Source organism: Chroicocephalus ridibundus, chromosome Z, assembly GCF_963924245.1.
Source record: "Chroicocephalus ridibundus chromosome Z, bChrRid1.1, whole genome shotgun sequence".
NCBI classification, from domain to species: domain Eukaryota; kingdom Metazoa; phylum Chordata; class Aves; order Charadriiformes; family Laridae; genus Chroicocephalus; species Chroicocephalus ridibundus.
The window spans coordinates 83,502,029-83,524,219 of NC_086316.1; the positions used below are offsets into that span (position 1 = coordinate 83,502,029).

Below are 22,191 nucleotides of genomic sequence, written 5' to 3' on the forward strand. Positions count from 1 at the left end.
TGAGGCTCATCCTCCAGCCACCTCCAGGTGAGATCCTTCACCTGCAGCTCACGAACCATCTCCCACAGGCCCAACCACTCTTTCAAGCCCCACCCCATGGCATCACACATTTTTTCCCATATCTCTCTTTTTTCCTATTGTTTCAGTATTTTATCCATCATGTCCTCCCCTGTAAGAGGACCAGAACTCATGCTTTACTCCTCACCCAAAACTACCTCCATGTCTGAGCCACCTTTCACTCTTCTCTTCAGGTGTAATGAAAACAAGCAAGGCACAAATGCCATTTTCTTATACATTAAGGTCAAGAAGGAACCAAAAAAACCTCTACTGCTGCCGGATGGTACATCTTATTAAAAAGAAAACGCCACAGGAACCCCAACTAAACAACTGTCCATAGACACAAGTTCTCCTCCTACATCCCATGGGCAATTCAAAAGGCCTCAGGCAAGATTAAGTCAAAAGATGGACCGAGTAGCACAGGAGTCAGGGAAGGGTGAATATTGTGGGACAGATCCACTCTGGTGGGACTTCAAGAGGACTTCAAAAAAAAGCTGATAACCTAAAGCCAACTTGCCAGCAGAAGAACCCATATCAGATAGGAAGGCAACCCCAGCTGATGTTCCTCTGTACTAATGGAGGAGCTGGAGGGACAGTGAGGACAATTAGGCTGAACAGGGTAAAAAAGGTTTCTGCTGAGTCCAGGATGACTCCCCGGCTTTCTACTCGTCACACCACGGCTCAAAAATCTCCTGCTTAAATGTAGTCACCAACACATCCAAGGCTTGGTCCAACCTCAGTCCAGGTACTCAAAGCTTATGATGGAGAAAAGACACCAGGGTGCAGGAAGAGCTGCGCGCTGGTTTTCCCTGGAGGCACAGGGCACCCTACCCATGCACGGGGACCTCCTGGGGCAGAGCAGAGCTGCCCAGACCTAGAAGACAACACCGATCACTGCTTCCCAGGCTTTGCCCAAGACCATGAGCATGCCCTACCAAGCACGGGGCACACAAGAGAAGCCACCACGTCCATCTTCAGCTGGTGTCAAACATCACAGCATCCCTTCAGCCCAAAGCAGCGCTGAGCCCACCTCAGGGTCTGCTCTCCCTCTACAGACACCAATGCTCCTCCTGCATCCCACTGACCCCAGCCCCAGCTCTCAGAGCCACCCAGCAACCTCAGGAAGCCCGCAGCTACGCATGGCTGCAGCTCCCTGTTAACTGGAATCCAGCTAATTCGGCTACGTCCACGTGAGCCGTGATAACTCCAGCAATGCTACACCTGAGCAACCTGCCCCCGGTCACAGAGGATGCCTGCAGGAGAGCAAGACACCCTGTACCAGTTTCTCTGGGCGCCCGCTAAAACCCAAAGCTTCCCCTTTCTTTCTTTCCTCTTTCAAATACGGAATAAGGCTTTTTTTTTTTCCATTCCATCCATTTTTTCCAGGGTTAATGTGCAATGCCACCACTGCCCCCATCTCCACCAGCAAAGCGGAGGGTGGGCTGGGAGCAAGCACGTGGTTTGGGGATTGCTTTTGGTGCCTTTGCCAGGTCCGACAGCCCCAGCGAGCTACAGCCCTTCCGCACACCAAAACGAGAGGCAGAAGAAGGTGAGAAGTGGGGCAGATGTCTCAGGTGAGGTCACACCAGCCTGCACAAAGTCACCTCACTTACTGCCTCAGCAAGGTGAGCCCCAAAGGGAAGATTGAAGATTTGCCACTTTCACATGGATCTTGCCCGAGAGGGGCTGCAAACCACCCCCATGGGGCTCTGCAGTGCTCAGCCTGGATTAAAGAGAATTCCCTTTTCCTTTGTCCCTCCCTGAAAACTCATATTGAGCAGCTCCACCTCCAAAGAAGAGCAAAACTTGACCACCGCACCTCCAGAAAACAGCAACAAGCAGAAGCACCACCACAGCCCCCTTCCCAAACACAACCGCACACCAAAGCTACCTACCACGATCCTGCCACCGGCATCCATCCTTCATCCACCTGAGAAAAGCTGTTCCATGGAGATACACTGCTTCCTTTATGCTCCTCATGAATTATTATTGATAACCTATAGACACAGTCGGCTGGCCAACCTGCCATGCCTGCAGCAGAGCCTCTTCTTGCTCAGCTGTTGAAGGATCTGACCTGGAGGTGACTAGATGATGAGCTTCAGCTGTGGGGAGGGTGGAGGAGAGCCCATGGGCAGGTGGGGATCATCCTGGTGATGGACTCTGGGGAAGCCCCATAGCAGAAGGTCAATGTGGTGGAGATATGCCCGACACAGGGAAGAAGGAGAGGACATGCCTGAGCATAGGGGGGAAGATTTAGCCCTCCAGGTCACCTCAGTCACCTGGGTGTCCCCCGGGAACTTGACTCACCAGACACTCATTAGCCACCTCAGCCACCCAAGGCACCACCAGCCCTGGGGCCAGCACGATGTGGGGAGCCCTGGGGAAGCATGGAAAGGCTGCGTGGAGCCGTTTGCTTCAGATTGCACTGTCTGAAGCTTTGCATATTTGGAAAGACATAAAACCATCCCGTAATACTAACGAAAATAGCTTAAGACCGAAAGAGAAGTGCAACTGCAACTATTTTGGGCGTGCGCATCCCCTGCTGAACCCACCACGGCGGTTGCCAAAAACCACAAAGATGTCCCCGTCCCCAGGAGCTCAAGGTGGAGCAGGAGAGGAGGCAGAGCAGCCAAGGGAAAGGTGTCCAGCAGTGGTATCCGAAGCAGCAGAAAAAAAAATAAGTGGTTTGTGTGTGGTTTGGTTTTTTTGGGGTTTTTTTGGTTTTTTTTTTTTTACGAGCCACACCTGCACATCGTCCACCCATTCGTTCCCCTCCAGACTCATCCAAACACACATGACTTGCAAGACGCTTCCCAACAAGGAGCAACTTTGCTAAGAAAAAGAATAGAGCCCTCGGCGAAATTAGCTTTTTTGTCTCCCAAATAGGCAATTATCTCTTGCAAAACTATGCAATTCTAAAAGACGGGAGAGGCGATATTAAGCTCTACAAAAATGGTGCCTTTAAAGTACAAACTGTTGCAACGTTTGAAAATAACACGGGGGATTTTCAGCCGTGGAAAAAACGGGCCTAGTTTTTATTTTACGCTTGCCAGGCATAGCGGGCTCCAACAGAGATGACCTTAAAAAAATCACAACCGCGGCTGTATTACATACAGCACCCCATTTTTCAGATTATTTTAGAGGAGGTGCAAATGATCTGCTTCCCCGTTCCTCCTGAAGCCCCCATAGATAGGGCTCTAAAGATGACCGAGCAACCAAGGTATACCCGTAATATACATAAAACATATACCAAACTGCAACATATACCTCATAGATGGCGGTGTCATGTGGCTAAAAATATTCTTGGTGTTTATTTGGGACTGCCTACGGAAGAAAACCCTGATGTTCCTACCCTCGTGGCATCCTGGGCGCGCTAGATGAATATCAAACCATCTTCATTGCCCACCATCAACACACGGAGCTATGAAGTAGACAGATGCAGACAGAGATAAGGGAACGTTTTTGGAGATCAGTAGGAGAGCCCTTGTCAAGGCACAAGCTCCGGGATGCAGCGAGTTGAAAGGCAAAGCAAGAGACTTGAGATTTACATCCCAGATCAGGCTGCGGAGCGTGAAGCAATAACGGTGGTTCTGGGATAGCGCAGGCAGCAAACTGCCTCTAAAGCGACTTCTTCAGACAGGCAAAGCAGGCAGGAATGAAGCAGGCACAGGTCTATGCAGATTCCAGCCCATGACACACTCGGCAGAGATTAAAAAGTCTAAGTGCTTTCTAAAGAACGAGAAGAAAAAAAAAAAAAGAGCCGCTTCGCTCGTTATTTCATTTCTTTTTAAATGAAAAAAGAAAAGAAGCAGCACCTCCGAGAACAGTTTCAGGGATGCCCCTCCTGCATGTCTGCTCTCCCCCAAAACCATCAAAAGAACCGAGCTGAAGGTGAAGGAGTTTTCCAGGGGTAAGGAACCGCACGGCTTTGGAAATCCCCTGGGAAAATGGATTCCTTCTTATGCCTGAGCATGTCACACCCTCGACCTGTCCTGCCACCGGGATGACCAACCCAGCCCGGACGACCCCATCCAGATCCAGAGCGGGCACAAAACCATCCCAACGTTTTGCAGGAAACACTATGCATAAATGCCTGCACACAACGAATGCAAAATTATGCAGCTAATTTGCATGGGTAATTGCTATGAATTAGTATGCAATTGGCCAATTAGATTCCGTTCTTGCATGCATGCGGTTTCTAAATTCAGGACTCATGGAGCGATGTCCTGGTTTGATAAGCGGTCCAGCCGATGGGCTGTCTCCAAGTTCCGCTCCCAACCTCCAGATCATCATAGAATCATCGAATGGTTTGGGTTGGAAGGGACCGTTCAAGGCCATCTAGTCCAACCCCTCTACCATGGCCAGGGACATCTTCAACTAGATCAGGTTGCTCAGAGCCCCGTCCAACCTGGCCTGGAATGTTTCCAGGGATGGGGCATCTCCCACCTCTCTGAACAACCTGTTCCATCTCTCATACGGGTTTCCATCAGAAGTATGGGCTAAAAACAGTCACTGATCCCAGATTTCAGTAAATTCACGGGATTTTACCTACAAGGGATCTCTAAGATGAGCTAACCTCACCTGAATCCGAAGAGCGGAGCCTCATGAAGCTCAGATGTGACATTAGAGCTAAAGCACGTTTTTCAGGAAGACACCCAATCCTGAACTAAAGACGATGGAGAACCCCTCCCATCCCTACGCAAGCATGCCAGCAGCCTGTCTGGAAACTTATAAAATGTTTGGCACATCCAGTTAAAAGACGCAACGGAAACTCCTTTATTCCTCACCCACAGTGCATGTGCTCCAAGGACTTGAGAGGGTATCGGGAAGGACCAGCCATCCCCACCAACTTGGAGGCAGCACATTTCTTCAAACTCCCTTTTCACCTCTAGACACGACCTGGCAGAGTCCAATCAGGGAAGAAATAACGAAGAAAAGAGTCTCACAACAAGCCTGGTTTGAAGCCCCTCCCGGAGGACAAGGTGGGTTGCACGGATTCAGGATAACAGAGAGCAGGATGGGGGACTTGACCCTGATCCTTGCCCTTCCCCAGGTTCTCTCCTGGGGCTTCGGACCCCAAGGACAAGCAGCCACTCTTCCAGGCAGAGCTTCTTCGCCTCTGATGACTGCGGAGGTCTGAAGTTCATCACGGAGAGAAGAGCCTGGTGAGCTGTGAGCCCACTTTGGGGAGCCCGGGAGATGGCAGGGGACTTGGACCATGCCAGACCCCTGTGGCTGTGTGGCATTTTCCTATTCCCACAGAGAATGGCAGGCAGGAGAAGGCGCAGGAGAGGACAGGAGCACCGGGGAATGACTAAGTCCCATTAACAGCACTGGGGTTGCCAAGCAACTGGGAGGCACCGGCGAGAGACAGTAGGGACCGGGGCCAAAATTGCAGCAGCACCGAGACCACCAGGGCGAGATGGGCGAGAGGAGGTTCAGAACCAGCCAGTGGTCAACCCCCATGCACCCACCGGCCATTCCTCCACCCAAAAACAGGCCCTCGAGGTCCATCTCATGAAGGGTGCTCATGCAGCAGGACCACCTGTGAAGGCGAGGATGTCCATACTCATGCCACCAAAGAAGGCATCACCATGCCAAGTTGGGTTGGGTGAAGAGGAGCGTTATCTCCCGAAAATCCTGCCACCGGTGCCCCGATCCCCCACCCTCGTCCCCCACACCTCGGTCCCCTTTATCCTGCATCCCTAGGCAGCAACAATGGAAAGTCACAGCAGATTTCCCCTCCGACGCTGCGTTAACTCTTGCCAAAACAGAGGAAACTCAAGACTGGACAATGACTTTCATTTCCTTTTCTGTTTGTTCTTGGAGGAGGGGAGGGGGGTTTGATTTCTCTCTTTCTTTCTAATGCCTTTTCCTGCCTTTGAGCCTCCCAGAAGAGGAGCACCCCAATGGCACGCTCATCCACGGATGCTGAAAGGGAAGTTCAGTGCTTGGCACAGCAGCATCTTCCCCAATTACTCATGTTTCAAAATCAAAAGTGCCTTTTTCCTCTATTCCTCCCCCCCAAAAAAATCCAAGCGATCCAGCAATTCAGCTTGGCCGTGGGACAAATAGCTCCAGCATCGCATCTTTTTTTACCCCCAGCTCTGCAGCAAGCGCATCCTGGGGAAGCGGTCCAGGTCCGATACGGGTTACGGTGTGAAGGGCTGCTCAGCATCACCAACCCCGAGATGCCACCACCACCCTCAGCCCATCCACAGCCAGGGCTGACGGCACTTTGCTCCAGGGCTTTGCTAAAGGCTCCAACTTGTTTCTCTAAAGAAGCTGTTGGTGTAAATAAGATGACCTCCAAAGCCACTGTGAAGATGCTGTGAAGATGCCACCCTCCTCCTCCCTGCTTCACCCTAGACGCTGCGTATTAAGGCGATAGTTTTTCTACCTCTCGCTTTCAGCTGGGATTGCACACTCAAACCAAGAGCAAACAGGTATTTTACAGGGATGGCCGGCCATTTCTTTACAATTCAAAGCCCGATAAAGATAATGGGCTTAGAATAACCCCGCACGCAGAGCCCCGGTGAGGGTCTGCTCCTGAAAATCAATGGATTATCCAGGCGAACAAAATCACTCACACTTGGAAGTGTTGTGAGCTCGGTCCATAATAAAAGGCATTAAAAAAGGCATCAAAAAATAACACGGGCGGTGCTGCAGGAGTACATCCGTACACGTACGCATGAAGCTGCTGAAGTGAGACGCTCGAGTTGCATCAACATCACAAAAAAATGAGGGTAAGATCCTCTTTTTCCTATTTCGAAGGGGAATCATAAAACCAATTATTTGTAAACTGACCCTAAATTAATTTCCAGCTTGATGGTTATTTTGCGATGCCTGTCGTTAGCGTGGGCCACTTTAAATTTACGACCTGAACCCGGTACGTTCCTGTGTCGTCATATGAGTTGCACGTTATCAAAGGGCTCGTTTGTAACCTCATCATTGGAAACGGTCATCATTAAAGAAACCCTGCTGCTTGTTTCCCACTTACAATTTCACATGGCGTCTCCGTGCTTCTCAACAGGCTGGCCAAGAAGTGTTTGTCTTCTTGGGGGGAAAAAAAAAAAAAAAGAAATACTTTTAAACAGAGTCTCAGGGATAAATTTAATGAATCGACAGCACCGGCCAACACCAGGTCCGCACCAACGCCCGGTGCCTTTGGGTTAAAGAGAAGACCAAGGCCCCCCGGTACCAAATTCCAGCCCCTAAAAGATACTCCAAGCTGCAAACATCCAAAAAAGGACGATTTATAAAGGCAGGGCTGACAGGCGGAGCGCTGCCGGCAGACGGCAATGCAATAACAACGCTGCCTGCAAATCCCCGCTGAGCAACTCCAGTGACTATCATCAGTCATGTTTCTCTTCTCCTCTATTTAATTGACAATCAAGATGCTTAACAGCGACAATGAATACCCTGAAACGTTTTCTCTTGCATCACCGTGATTAACTTCTGGAACTTAATTCTCAAGCTGCAAATGGTCACCAATTTTAGTGAATCTTCTGGATTTTAACCTCAAGCTCACTGCTGACCTAGCTGAGGTCACCCTGCTCCTGCCCACCCTTTTTTGGTTTTACTTTGATCGTGCGTTCATCACAAAGCCAGGCAACCTAAAAATAAATCCCCTGAAGGGATTTATATTTAAAAGTTGCCAGTGGCTTCTTGCTCGTGTCTCTGTGCCAAGGTACAACATGCTCTACAGAAGGGCTCGTCTTCGTTGCAGTCATGGAGTTCGTCACCTGCCAATTAGCTTGAGGTCCATACATTTGCTAATGCTGATTTGTTTAGTCCCATCAGATTTGATCACGCATGCAAATCTTCAGGTCTTACGCTAGGCAAAGCCTGGAGAAAGGAGAAGGCCTGAGCCCATAAATAAATAAAAATATCATTTGGGGGTTAAACTGAAAATAGAGGGCAAGAAGTAAACTTTTCTCCTCCCTCCCAACCTCCTCCTGTGCTGCGTGTTGTTAAACATGATGCAATGGGAAGGTTCAGCCAGTGTTGGAAAGGCTTCTTCCACCAGGAACAGAGACCAAGAGGTCCTACAGGGCCAAAGGCCATCTTGCAGACTGGTGAATCTCGCCTGCATTAGACCCAAAATCTGCAAGAAGTAGCCACAACAGGATGGGAGACACCGCTTTTCTCGGCAAATCAGTACTCCAAAAGGTTACTTACGACTTTCTAGAGCATCATTCGCCCCACCACCCAAAAGGACCCATGTCTGTCTTGGGAATGCTTGGCAGAGGTGACAACTTTGAGATAAGCCGTAAAGCTGCTGGGTTTGCCCACTGGCAGATGCCCACGGCAGAGGGGTTGGAACTAGATGATCTTTAAGGTCTCTTCTGACCCGAACCATTCTATGATTCTATAAATCAAATGCCCACGTCACGTTCATAGGAGATGCCCTGGCCAGTTTCTAATAGGATTCATCCTATTTCTGGACGCAAATTTTCCCTGCAGCTCCAAGTGGAGGCAGTAATTCTGCATTTCAGGTCCTGAACTGTGGTGTAGTTTTGTTATTAAACAGTTGATGCTGCCTTGAAGCCTGGGAGCAGCGTTTTACGTGCCTGTGAGGGTTTATAGAACATTTGGGCGTCATTTCTGATGAATGGCTCTGCATAAATGTTAGATCTCCAACCCGTCGCTCTTGCAAATACTCTTTTTTTTTTTTCCTTATTTATTTGTATTGCAGTAATTCATTCAGGTGCCAACCATGACTGAGGCCGTGCTATCAATATGCAGCCTGACAGCAGCAGCAAGAGGCAGCACCAGCTCTACAGACCACACAGGAGAAAAGGAAGCACCATGGCTGCCATTGGCGGAGAATGGAGGTAACACCAGAAGATGTCCCCAAATCCCAAGAAAAACCCCAGCAAAACAAACAAAAAGAGAACCCCAATCCACAGAGCATCCGTCTAAGCGTTTAACCAGAAGAGGACCACAGAAGCCCCATCTCAGGTAGGACAAGGAGCCTCAGACAGACCTTTCATATTGAGACACAAGTCCCACCAAAACACCTAGACCACAACGAGAGCAACTAAAGGCCATCAGCTCACGCCTCTGCAAAGCCAGACCCAGATAAAGCTGTCCTTGCTGGGACAGCCTCCCTACCCACCCTGTTCCCTCTAGGAACAACAAGCACGCCCAACGCGTGCTCCAGCACTGATTTGTATGGACCGGCAGGATGAGATGCTATCAGCCCATACCACTCCTCTTCTCTATAAGTGCCCCGAGGCGGCGTGCAAGCTCTGCTGCTGGTGAGCAACGCAGAAGCGGTGAGTGGATTTGCAATATCCCAGCTCTGGTCTGGCAAGGCGCAGACCTGCACCACACTTGACCTTGACGAAGCCAACATGTTGTCCAAAAGCAGGTTGACGTGGCCCAGCAGCACCCATGAGAATGTGGGCTAACTCCACATCTGTGGCCAGGCCCTGGATCACCTCCTCTAACCATGCCAGATGTTTGTCACACTGCATGAAGGATCACGCGTGTGGACAACCACCACGGGTTGTTGGTGGCACCGCGAGCCGCAGCAGCCAAGGTGACACCAGCATGGGCTGGACCTCCAAGCCATGGGGGTCTGCCAAGAGCCTGGCCCTGCTCCTTGGGAATTGCACCACCACCTGCACTGGAGGCAGAGCTGGCTCCTGGTTCTCCTTGCCACCAGGAACAGGCAGTGTCACCTCACCCATTTGAAGTCTTTCTTCTGAGCCCCGCTCTTACAGCGACTCCCTTTGCTCCTGGAGATCCACTGGAGAGGAAACCAGCAGCCTGGCAAGCTCCACCGTTCCCCACCCGCCTGCTCCTTCCTCCTCCTCCAAAAGAAAAAATGCAAACCCTTTCAGGCCAACGAGCTTAGGTAAACAAGCCAACGCACCTCCTCCCAACGACGACAACGGAGGACTAAAATCTAATTAAATAAATGAGACGGATTCAGAAGAACGAGGAGGGTTGTTTCGCCGAGCTGGTCGCGGTGAGATTAAAAGCAGAGCGAGACCCGGATCCCTTTTCACCCGAACGCTGCAAAACGAGTGGCACGGACCCAGCAGAGCTTAAAATACACGGCAGGGCACACCCTTCCCTCCAAACACACCTGCCACTTTTTTTTCCCCCTCCTTTTCTCTCTCCCACATCCTCTCTGGAAAAGCCAAACTTCATACCTTGCACAACCGAACTATTTCCTTTTTTATTCTAATATTTCCTTTTTTTTATTTTTTTTACAGGCGACCATCTGGGAGCAGGGAGGGGAAAGGAAGCCCTGGAGCTTTTCAGACACAATAAAAAAAAAATAAAAATAAAATAAATAAATGTATGATTAAAACCAAAAAGGATAAACAAACAAACCATGTTACCCAGAATAATGACTTCGGGGAAAAGCGCCAAAAAAATTGTATAAGCTTCTGGAGCGTGGCAGAAAAGAACGGAGAGTCCCCGCCGCCGAGGAGAGAGGGCTGCTGCGGTGGGAGGGCGGCTGGGACAGCAGGGATGCTCTGGGCGATGAAGGAGAAGGGTTTCACAGAGATTTAGCTGCCTAAATAAGTCTTCAGGCACCTGGTTCTGGTAACTGCAAAGCCCCGGTCTGGGCAAACTCAGAACTTTTTGATAAGGCTTAATTACCCCTCTGCTCCGCTCTGGGGAGACCCCCCTGCAGCGTCGCCTCCGGCTCTGGGGCCACCAACAGCAGAAGGACACGGAGCTGTTGGAGCGGGGCCAGAGGAGGCCCCGGAGATGCTGGGAGGGCTGGAGCCCCTCTGCTGGGAGGACAGGCTGAGAGAGCTGGGGGGGTTCAGCCTGGAGAAGAGAAGGCTCCGCGGAGACCTTCCAGCCCCTTCCAGTCCCTCAAGGGGCTCCAGGAAAGCTGGGGAGGGACTCTGGATCAGGGAGGGGAGCCATAGGACGAGGGGGAATGGTTTTAAACTGGAAGAGGGGAGATTGAGATGAGATCTAAGGAAGAAACTCTTTACTGGTGGTGGGACACTGGCCCAGGTTGCCCAGAGAAGCTGTGGCTGCCCCATCCCTGGAGGGGTTGAAGGCCAGGTTGGCCGGGGCTTGGAGCAACCTGGGCTGGTGGGAGGTGTCCCTGCCCAGGGCAGGGGGTTGTATTAGATCCACCTGTACTGATTCCAGGGGTTGCCCCAACCCAGGTGCAGGACCCTGCACTTGGTCTTGTTGAACCTCACGAGGTTCACATTGGCCCGCTTCTCGAGCTTGTCCAGGTCCCTCTGGATGGCATCCTGTCCCCCAGGTGTGTCAACCGCACCACTCAGCTTGGTGTCATCTGCAAACTACAAACCCCTCCGAGCTAGTCTTGTTTTACAGCTTCATCGTTTTCAGCAGCGGCATGCAATATTCCGTAGCGATGACAAACGGGGGGCATGCAGGGCAGTCGGCATTACCCAGAATCAATGGATTCCCCTGGAAAACGGAGAGCACAGAGGGATGCACCTATTGCTCCTGGGCCAGAAAGGAAGCATTTGTGGGGGGGAGGACGCTTTGCACCCTAGGGTTAGCACCCTGATGCAACGCCCTAAAAATAAGGGGGTGCAAGAGCCACATGAAAATTAAAATAGAATCATAGAATGGTTTGGGTTGGAAGGGACCTTAAAGATCATCCAGTTCCAACCCCCTGCCCTGGGCAGGGACACCTCCCACCAGCCCAGGTTGCTCCAAGCCCCAGCCAACCTGGCCTTCAACACCTCCAGGGATGGTGGGGAGGAGAGGGACAGCATTAAGACAGGGACAGCAGGAAACGCGGGCAGCGCAGGCAGCCAGGCTCCGGAGACACCGACACTGCAGCAGAGAAGATAAATGACTGGCCCAAGGCCACGCAGCGAGGCAGTGTCCCCTCTACGTGACTTTCACTCCAGCACAGGATCACCAAGGGATCCTTCAACAAAACGTTATATCAGCTCCAAAACCGTGCGATTTATTTTACGCCCATACACACCCACACATATAAATGTACTATTTTTTTTTTTTTGCCTCCTTTCTCCTCTATCCAAACCCATCAAACACATCTCAAAACCTCTCGCAATAACCCAAAAAAGTAAAAACTTCATATTTCTCCGCTAAAGGACAACTCGCAAGGGGTTGACTTGCCTCCAGGAGCCGGGGCTTTGCAGGAAGCGGGATGCTGCCAACAGTCCCACCTGGAAAATCAGCGCCTGTATTTACAACCGCGCGCCGAAGGATACTGCAAATATTCCCTAGAATCTACAAAACCCACCCCGACGATTGCAAGGGGAGCGGGGATGAATTAGCTGAAGTCTGTCACTTGGAGAAGTCACGCTGGAGGAGATCCACCCAGGTAATCCATCTTTCTGCTGTGTTATACAATGACACGGTAATGGCCAGCCCGGAGGGATTTCCTTCAGGAAAACTCAACTGTTACTAAAATGGTAAGTTAATATCGAGCAAGAACTCAGCCGCCGTTAGACCGAAGGATGGGCACGACAGGGAATAAAATATTACAGTCCCCATTCAAATATTTTTATTTATAAGAGCCGAAATAAATAGACCTATCTGCAGGCTGTAAAGAGAGGAGGCTGTGATGAAAAAGAAAAGAAAAAACCTGCACACATCGATTCCTTCTTTGCCGTTTTTCCTAATAAATAGCCCGGCACGGCTGTGCTGATGGGTGGCTGGGGTGGAGGAGGAGGAGGGGCGGGGGGGGACGACACAGGACACAAATCTGAGCTCAGGCTCTGCCCTTTTGTGTTGATTAAAAGAAAAAAAAAAAAAAAAGAAAAGAAAGAAAGAAAGAAAGAAATTAAGAAGAAAGGAAGAAAGCCAGAAAAGTTATGTGGCTAATAAAGGGCTCTATTGTGCCATCAATTTTTTAAGGTTTAATGATTTCGGGAGGAAGTTCAGCTCAGCAATCAATAGCGCGATATGGGCAGAAGGAAATTCAGTGCCGGAGCCGCGGCGAGGGCTGGCGGAATAGGGGGAGTTCAGAGGAAGGGGGTTCCCCTTGCTCGGGGCAGAGGGGGGCTCCCGGGACCCCGCACAGGCCGGGCCTGTCCCCTGTCCTGCAGGGTTCCCCCCGTCCCCTTCAGCCGGTGCGGTGCGAGCTCCCCCTCCTGCCGCGCGGTGTGTGCGGACGGGGGACAGCGGGGACGTTTGGGGGATGCCAGGACCCCTGCCAGCTGTGCGGGAGGTGGCAAGGCAGCCGTGCCAGTTGGGATGCTCGCCCCACGCTCCCCACGCCGGGGCTGAGATCATCCCTGGGATGCTCGTCCCACACTGAGCACCTCCGAGGGATGCTCGCCCCACACTGAGCACCTCCGAGGGATGCTCGCCCCATGCTCCCCGCACCGGGGCTAAGCACATTTCAGGGATGCTCCCCCCCACGCTGAGCACCTCTGAGGGATGCTCGCCCCCCAGTCCCCGCACTGGGGCTGAGCACATCCCAGGGATGCTCATCCCACACTCCCCGCACTGGGGCTGAGCACATCCCAGGGATGCTCATCCCACGCTCCCCGCACTGGGGCTGAGCCCATCCCAGGGATGCTCGCCCCACACTCCACACACCGGGGCTGAGCCCATCCCAGGGATAATCGCCCCATGCTGAGCCTGCCCCAGGGATGCTCGCCCCACACTCCCCACACCGTGGCTGAGCCCTTCCCAACGATGCTCTCCCCACACTCCCCGCACCGGGGCCGGGCCCGCCCCAGGGATGCTCGCCCCACACTGGGGCTGAACCCGCCCCAGGGATGCTCGCCCCACACCGGGGCTGAACCCGCCCCAGGGATGCTCGCCCCACACTCCCCACACCAGAGCTAAGCACGTCCCAGAGATGCTCACACCACGCTGAACCCGCCCCAGGGATGCTCGCCCCACGCTGATCCCATCCCAGGGATGCTCGCCCCCAGGCTCAGGGGTCCCTGGGCAGCGGGGGACACACCGGCAGCCCCCCAGGTCCCCATCCTCCGGGCAGCCCCCTCGGGGGACAGCCAGCCCCGCTCCCACGCCGGCACTTACCGCATCGCCCGAGCTCGGTGCTGCCGCCGGGGAGGCAGGACGAGAGGTTATCCGGGGAGGGGTGAGGAGGTGCGGGGCGGGGGGGGGGGATCCTGCGCCAGGCAAACCTAAGTGACACGGTGACACAGCGTGAAGCCCGTCAGCACCAGCGGGGACAACGCCTCGCCCGAGGTGCCACCCAAAGCCACAACCCGCCTCCGAGTTCCCACCGCGCTCGGGCAGCAGCCGGGTAAATAACCGGGATAAAAACCCACCCAGGGCTCCCCAGCACCGGAGGCGGGGGGGCGGGGGGGGGGGGGGGGGTGACCCTGAGCCACCGGGTCCCCGCCGAGGGGCAGAGGGGCCGCGATGGGGTCACACACAACCGCCCCCCGCCCTTTCCTCCGCGTCCTGTCCTTAATTACAAGTAAAAGCCGATCCTCTTAAGCCGGCGGGCGCTTGGCAGCGCTCGGCATCGCGCCGGCTGCGGCGGCAACTCCGGCAAAAGTTTTTGCCACCGTAGGGAAAAAAAATAATAATTAAATAAAAAAAAATACTAATTGCTGAAGAAAAAAAAAAAAAAAAAACAATAAAAATTATTAATAACAACTACCCGGTAAAAAGGAGGGAGGGGAAAACGGCAGACCTGGAAGGCGGGGGTGAGGGTGCTGCCGCAGCTCGGGGACCCGCCGGTGCCGCGGCCCCTCCGGGAGACCCGGGCACCGTCCCCCCCGTCCGGCGGAGGGAGGGATGGAGGGGCGGGAGGGGAGGCAGCCGCCGCCGCCCCACGCAGGAGCGTCCCCGCGGGGCGGGAGGAGGGCGCTGGGGACAGCGGGGGACCCCCCGGTCACCCCCCCCCCGCCCGGTGCCGAACCCACCTGCCCGTCCGGCGGCGGCGCTGACCCGCGGCTGGCGGCGGCGAGCGAAGGGCCCGGATGTCGGTAGCCCGCTCCCTCCCCTCGGCTTGCCCCCCCCCGCCATCCTCCGCCGTTGGGGGGATGGGGGGGGGTGTCACCGGCCGCGGGGGGGTGAGGGGGCGTCCCGCCGTCCCGCCCGCCCCGTCGGGGCGCCGGGCGCTGCCACGTGGGACCGGCGGGGGGGGGGGGGGGGGGGCTAATGTGCGTCCCCCCCCTCCCCGCGGCGGGGTTGACAGGTCCAAAGCCACGGCGGCGGACGGGCGGGTGGATCAGCCAATGGGAGGGAGGCGGGGGCGGGGCCAGCGGGCGCCTCAGGGGGAGCGGGGGGGGGCGCCGCGCCCATTCGCCTCAGGGACGGGGCGGCGGGAGGCGGTGGTTGCAGTTCTTTTACGGCCGCCCGCCCACCCGCCTTCCCTTCACGGCTCTCCGCCGTTCCCTCGCAGCCCTCCACTGTCCCCTCATGGCTCTCCGCCGTTCCCTCACGGCCGCCCGCCTTCCCCTCGCGACCTTCCGCCGTCCCCTCCATACGCTTTCCCCTCACGGCCCTCCAGCGTCCCTTCGCGACCACCCGCCTTCCCCTCACGACCCACCGCCGTCCCCTCACGGCCCTCCGGGGCTCTCTGAGGCGGGTAACGGCCACCAACAGGAGTGGGGGCGGCCTCCGCGGGGCGCGGGAGGGCCGTGGAGGCGCCATCCCCTCAGCCCCGCCGCGGCCGTGCCTGAGGGAGCAGAGTTGCCGGCTGGCATGGGGGCCTGGCACGGCAAACTGCGGGCAGAGCTGGGGGAAGCCGGTGCCGTTGGGAAGGGGGAGCTGCCCGGTGCCCACCTTCAGCCCCCCTGGGCCGGTTACCGGCCTTCTCGGCCGCTGGGAGGGTTTGCGGGGCGAAATGCCGTGCCCTCTGGAGAAAGAGCGAAGCGAGCAGTCATGTCCTGGACTATTAGGTGATTCCAGCTGAATAAACCCTTAGATGGGGAAAAAAAAAAACAACAAACAAAATATAGAGCAGCAGCGCTGCTCCAGCACTGTCGTCCCGCTGCAAGACCCCCAGGTCCCACTCGCAGGCACGGTGCAGTGGGGAATGTCTTACGGCTTCCCCTCCCCTTCCCCTTCCTAATTGCCCCCGTCCGCCTGCATTCCCCAGTGCGCTGGGTAAGGGGATTTAAACTAAAAGTTTTTCTTCTGAGGAAAAAAAAAACCCCAAACTTCCTGAAAGTATCGTTTTCCATGTTCCTGTGGGTCACAAGCTGAGGGTGCCACCTGCCCCATGTTTTGTTCTACCGACATCATCCCCGAAGCCGACCTGACAAAACTGAGGGATGGTCCCCTATCACTCCTCACCCTCGCAAGGCTTGGGCTGTGAGGGAATAACAGTTGCAGAGAAAGCTGGCAAAGAATGCACGTAAATCCAGCTCACTCCATGAAATTCAGATAGCAAGAAGCCTCCTTTATACATTTAATCAACTTGGTCCCAAAACTGGTATTCCAAAGGAAGAAATATCGAGGTCCTGACAGCAGGGTTGGGGGTTTTTTTTGTTGGTTGTTTCCTTTGGCAGGCTGTTGTTCTGGGTATTTGGGATTTTTGAATTATTTTTTTTGTTTGTTTTTATTTCCTCTGGCAGCCTACCCCGTCATCAGGCTTCCGTGCTTTCCCACCGGGTCCCTGAGCACAGTCGGCATGATGCTGAGTCATGGAAGAACATTGTCAGCTTAAACTCTAAGTAGTTGAGCCTTCACCCTCAATATCAGCTCTTTGGAGGGGTGTCCTTCCCATGTGGATTTAGAACATTTCCAGCATATTTGTATGCTATTTTCCAGGATTTTTGTAGTGGATGCAGCAAACTTTCATCAAATGTTTTCAGTGAAACGCCATTTCCAGCTGTTCCTTTAGGGTACGTTGTCCTGCAATCCAGCTGTTTCAGGTGGAGGACTCTGGCACAGCGATGCTGCGATTCAGACTGGGATCTCTGCTCTAAGACCGAGTGTAACCATTGCTAACTGCCGATCCAACCTGGGATCTGACTCTGAATGCGTTACTTAGTCAAAACTCTCCGATTTCAGTGGAAATCTTTCAGTACTAGTGCATTTTTGGATTTAAAGGGAAGGTTTAAATTGGAAAGCGCAGGGGCGGCTGCTGTGACTTTTCTCTGCTGCTGTTCCCAACAGAAAGCAGGGGCAGGATTGGGGGCTAACCCTCAAAGAACCGCAGAGAGCTTTCGCGTGATAAAACTATGACTCCTCTGTATCACCTGGTTTTGGAGAGGAAGGTCCAGCCACAGAAGCTCTCCATAGGGAACACAGGAAAAACCCCATGCTTTATCTTGTTCTCTAGATCCAGAGTTAGCACTTGATTATTTTTAAAATAACAAGCTCGTGTAAAACACGCTGACATGAACAAGGTGGTGCTACCCCTTCATCTCCCTAGTACACGTCCTGCCTTCAAAAATCCATCGAGATGGTATTGCCTTCCCAAGCATCCGAACCCACTGCAGCACAAGCGTCTTGGAGAGAGTGCGTGACACAAGCCAGAGGTACGCTAAGGACTCCCGCACGCCTTCGTCTGGCAAACACTCACCAGCACAGCAGGCAAGAGGCTAGCGGGGAAAGCAGCTTTAGACACAACATGTCACGGGGCAGAAAGTGACACTTGTATCTGCTTGTGATTGTCTTCTCCTCCCGCCCAGCCACAGGGCAAACTTGAGATGGGACCAAACCAAAGACGACCTTGGCCTGAGATTAGAAATGGATAAAACAGAAACATAACTTCCTGCTCCACTTTGCATCTAGTTGTGTCGGGGTCCTGAGTGCACTAATTGGCCTTGATTACCCTGACCAACCTCACCTCCACCCACGCATCCTCCACTAATTAGCGCAGAGGCTCTACTTAAGCTCAGGCCTGGGCACCTTGCCTGAGCTGTGTTACAAATAGGTGATCTGTGAGCAGCACCTATTTGTACTCCTGCCTGGGGTCCTGTGTCTTGGATCGGTGTCAGACCTACATTGTAGCCTTGTTCCCAGTCCTGCTCCTGCTCTTCCTACATGAACTCTGGACCCAGTTCATCCCCTCACCCTCCCTGGGACTCTTGGTTGTTACTTTTTACCAGCTTCTGGCCCTGCCAACCCTCTTCAGATCCAGCGGGTCTATGTCCCAGCCAGCGAGGACACTGCCTGTGTTGTGGTCTTCCTTGGCACTCGGCTCACCTTCCCTTGGCAGGAAGGATCACTGAACCTGAACGCACCGCAGCACCTGGGAACCATGTTGCATGAGCACCTTGCTTCTAGACCGTGTTCCCTACCCAGCTCTCCAAGGGATGTCTGGCAGCTCTTGTGGCTGTTGGACTTGTGAAGACTTTGGCCTGTGGTTTATAGGGTCAGGAAGACATGGCCACCCCTACCCTCTGCCATGTTTGTTCCACTTGTACTTATGGAGTTCTTTGGTCAACTCAGGTAGCCTCAGGCATCGTCCCAGAGATTTCTGAGGTGCCCAGTTTATCCCCTCCGAAGAGCAGTAACTCAGCTCTGTTAGAGCGGGCTCGACTCTGGCATTTGCTCGTGATGTGATTGAGAGTGTGGGAATTGGCAGGAGAGGTAGGGAACTACCTCATCTTCATGCACATAATCAATAGCAAATCATTACTTAAAAACTAAAGTGGTTGATGGTGTTTTTGTAGGGCAAGGCATGCCCTGCATTTTCAGTCTTTGATTCATGCTGCTTAATATGCCATGAGATGGAGCTCAGCGAGTGACTCACATTGTAAAAGCTCTCCAGTGCTACCTCTCAGCAAGTGTGGCATGGTTGCTTCAGCATGTGTGCGTCTCTTCTCCATCCCAGCTCTGTAAGCCTTCAAGGCCCTCTTAGGGAAATCCCTAAGCCCAGACTTTGGAAGGGTGGCACCAAAGCATGCGTGGGGCTCTTGCCAGGATGAAGACACTCTCCGTCTGGGTTAGGTCCAGCCTGCATGAGGCAGGGTGTGATGTAGCTCAGTTCACCCGCAGATACCAGCCAGCACGGACTGGAAACCTCACTCCTAGCTTCCCTGGTGTTTATTTGAGGGTCTGTCCATTCCCGTTTGAAGGAGAAGGCGTACCGAAAGCGTGTTCTCCGAATTAACATCTCCACATCCATCACAGGTACGCACCGCTGCCTCTGAAGTGTCGGTGCGCTGCCCGTCCGAGTGCTCCCGCTCAAGTGCGGGATTCAGCCAAGAAAGCTAATGGTCCTTCTCTTATCATTGCAACATTATTTGCTTTACTCCAATAACCTGCTCGTTGATTTTGATCTGGAGCTGCCGGTTCAACAAGGGACAAAGCTAGATATGATTCTTTCTTTCTTTCTTTCTTTATACGTTGAGGATGCAGGGAGTGTTCCTTCACTGATACCTCCTGTTCTCCCCTTGCACTGACAGCAATCTAACTCTCCTCGCTTCCGTGGAGCTACCCTGGAGTTTCCGTCGGTTTTGGGTGGGATGGGGGAGTCCTTGGAGAAGAGGTGGGAGTTGAGAGGTGCTGGAACCAGGCTACTTTAGCTGGGAGGAGAGAAGCACAGAGGAAGGGCAGCAACTCTCTCAACTATGAGATCTCCTGTCAACTACGGCCTAAACTGCCCTGTCTGAGCTCGCAGTGAGACAGAAGCGCTCACATGTTGACTGGATGCTCAGTGGTTAATTACTGGCCCCCAGCACAGACCCCAAACCTTCTCCTATTTTCCACCTAGAGCCCTCCTCGTCCTTAGGTTTATGCAGCCTTAAATACCGCTCACAACTATAGCTCCGGTCCCCTGGCTGTACCGTGATAATTAATGCCCCGTAGACTTCACCCTGGTGCTTGGAAGTAAAACGTGCTCCATGAGGGCATCATTTTCGCCATCATTCCTGCAACTGGGCTGTGAAGGTGGTGGGCCTAACACAGCCCAAGTCCTTCGGGACATGCAAGCTCCACCTACACAGCCAGGCTTTGCCAGGGCAACCTGTCCCTGGTATGATGATTCTCTCAAGATAATGCTTACAGATGGTGTCAGGGCCAGCTTACTAAACATCTCCGTGCCCATCTGCAGTATGGTCAGGTCTCCTTTCACTTTGCCTCCTCTCTCAAATGAGGTGGTAATCCTCTCTTCCTCCAACGATGGTTTAGCCTGACAGATCTGCATTGTCGACGATAATGAAGTGTCCTTGGAGATGCAGGAAGTCAGCCGTGGGTGTAGCACAGGCTCCGCTGAAGCCAGTGACAAATCTGATTTCAGATCAATGCACCAACTGCTCTGATGCATCATCGAAGCATCACAGGGCGGCGAGGGACCAAGCCTGATATGCGCAGTGAAGGAACTAAACCAGGAGAAACCCCAAAATCCTGCTTGTGAAGCCGCCTGGAAGTAGGGAAACCTTGCGTCCGAGCGTGAGCAGCTGAAAGTGGCTTCAGCGACAGCATGCCAGTTGAGCTGAAGAGGAGCGTGAAGGGTTACAGACACTTGTGCGGTGACAGGCGGTCCTGGGCAAGGCTGAGCGTGTCCTGTGGAGGCCAGCCAGCAGGGCTGACCCGATGTAACTGGGAGCTGAAGCTGGCGCTGGATGCTTAACTTGAAATGGCCCAGGGACTTGAACAGATGGCTCCTCTTTATTTGCATGCTACTTGGATTTGTGAGTCAAGCAGAAGAATAACTTAATTTTTGACATTTGCTTCTCCTCAGAGCCCGGCACGATTTATGTTATACTGGCATTTGCGTGAAGGATGTTGCTTTAGGCACAAAACTCATCCTGGCTTTAACCCTAAAAGGAGCCAAATGGGCAGGAACCATGTTCCTCCCCAGCTCTTTTGTAGGCTCTGCCAAGGGATATCACACTTACACAATGACCAAAGAATCAGGAGAAAACAGTCATTTGGGGCTTGTGGAAGGAAGGGGCAGGGTTGGAGTTAAACTGGGCTGGAAAATATCTCATTTGTAGGCCTGAAATGAGAGACTGTTTGTGGATGAGGTTTACCTCCTATTAAAAATACCCTTCAAGGCCTGCGCAGTTAGTCTTGAGCACAGGGGATAAATTTAGTAGGCTCCTGTTCCTGCTGACATAAACTTAAGTGAAAATAATATATATGGCCGGGGCATAACATCTGCAAGCCAATTAAAAACCTGGCTGATCGCACCCAAGATGACAGTTGCCATGACTAGTGTGTCTGCGTGCCACCCCTTCGAGAGGGGGAAAAAAACAGATCCTGCCTGGCCGTGCAGCATCTTCCTATCCCCCCAACAGCTCACGGTGATTATCCGATAGCTCGAGTCCTAGGAGTCCGTCCTCCTCGCCATAACGGCTGTGCCTGCTGTCCCTGTGCGATCACATACGTGATCTTCGTGGGTTTGACTGTAGGTCAGTAATAAATCCACAGGATAAGAGAATAAAGCACATTTTCTGGCCTGGCCGTAAGATGTGAGAGTTAGCCTGGGTAAGGACGTGTGTGCTTTGGCCAATATAAACATAGCTATTTTTCAAAGGCTGTTTTTGAAATATTTAGTACGAAGAGATGTTCTTGGTTTTCCAGGGGACAAAGTGCAGTTTTCCTTCACCTGTAATTTTAAGGGGTGTATCAGGTGTTGTTAGGCAAACTGGTTTGTGAATGGAAGGTAAAGCAGCCAGAGCAGGGAGATCCGTGCCCCTTAAGCCTGGGGCTCCGGTATGTTTTCCAGACAGTTTTCAGCATCTCTTGCATTCACTGTGATCCCCCTCTTGTGGCTAGTCCAGCGCCTGCAAAATTTCCCTGCCTGTGCCTGTCAAGGCTCAGGGGCCTTAAGTTCCTGAACCAATGCCACTGAAATATGGTGGCTTCATAGGTTAGCTGCCCCCTCAGCTGAGCTGCTGTGACCGTCCTGGTGTGTAGGAGGAGACAACCCAAATTGTGAGATAAAGTACGTCGGCTCAAACCCGTTGACTGTTACCCTAGCAGCCTAAGTTACCAACCTGTCTTGGAGCTGCGGACCTCGTGTAAGCTCTTAATGTGCTCCCGTTCCGAAGGAAAACCTGTGATTTAAACCACATTCGTGGCAAGTTCAGCGGACACATTTTCCTTTGCCACGTGGGCAGGCCGTGAGCACGCACAGGAACGATTTAGCAGCCCAGCTCATGGGCCGTAACTTGTTATGTGACAATAATTTGGTCACATTTGATGGCGTGTCTTAGATTTGGCCTGAGCCCTGAGTGAGTAAAACACGCCTGGAGCAAGCAGCGATTGCAGTGTTGCTGGGATGCGAATAGGTCCCCTGCACGTTCC

At 53.1% G+C, this 22,191-nt stretch overlaps 1 protein-coding gene across 3 annotated transcripts in view; it reads right to left on the reverse strand.

Moving 5' to 3' along the window:
* Positions 1-15,077, reverse strand: part of ZBTB7C (zinc finger and BTB domain containing 7C) — a 165,099-nt gene extending 150,022 nt beyond the window's left edge. For 2 of the 3 annotated variants that reach the window (XM_063321050.1, XM_063321049.1), the window contains exon 1: positions 14,901-15,077. The gene's annotated coding sequence lies outside the window, so the exon portion shown is untranslated. Of the gene's footprint in view, positions 1-14,043; positions 14,054-14,900 lie in introns of those variants that run through there. The other variant, XM_063321048.1, reaches the window with a different exon arrangement.
* Between the last annotated feature and the right edge of the window lie 7,114 nt (positions 15,078-22,191).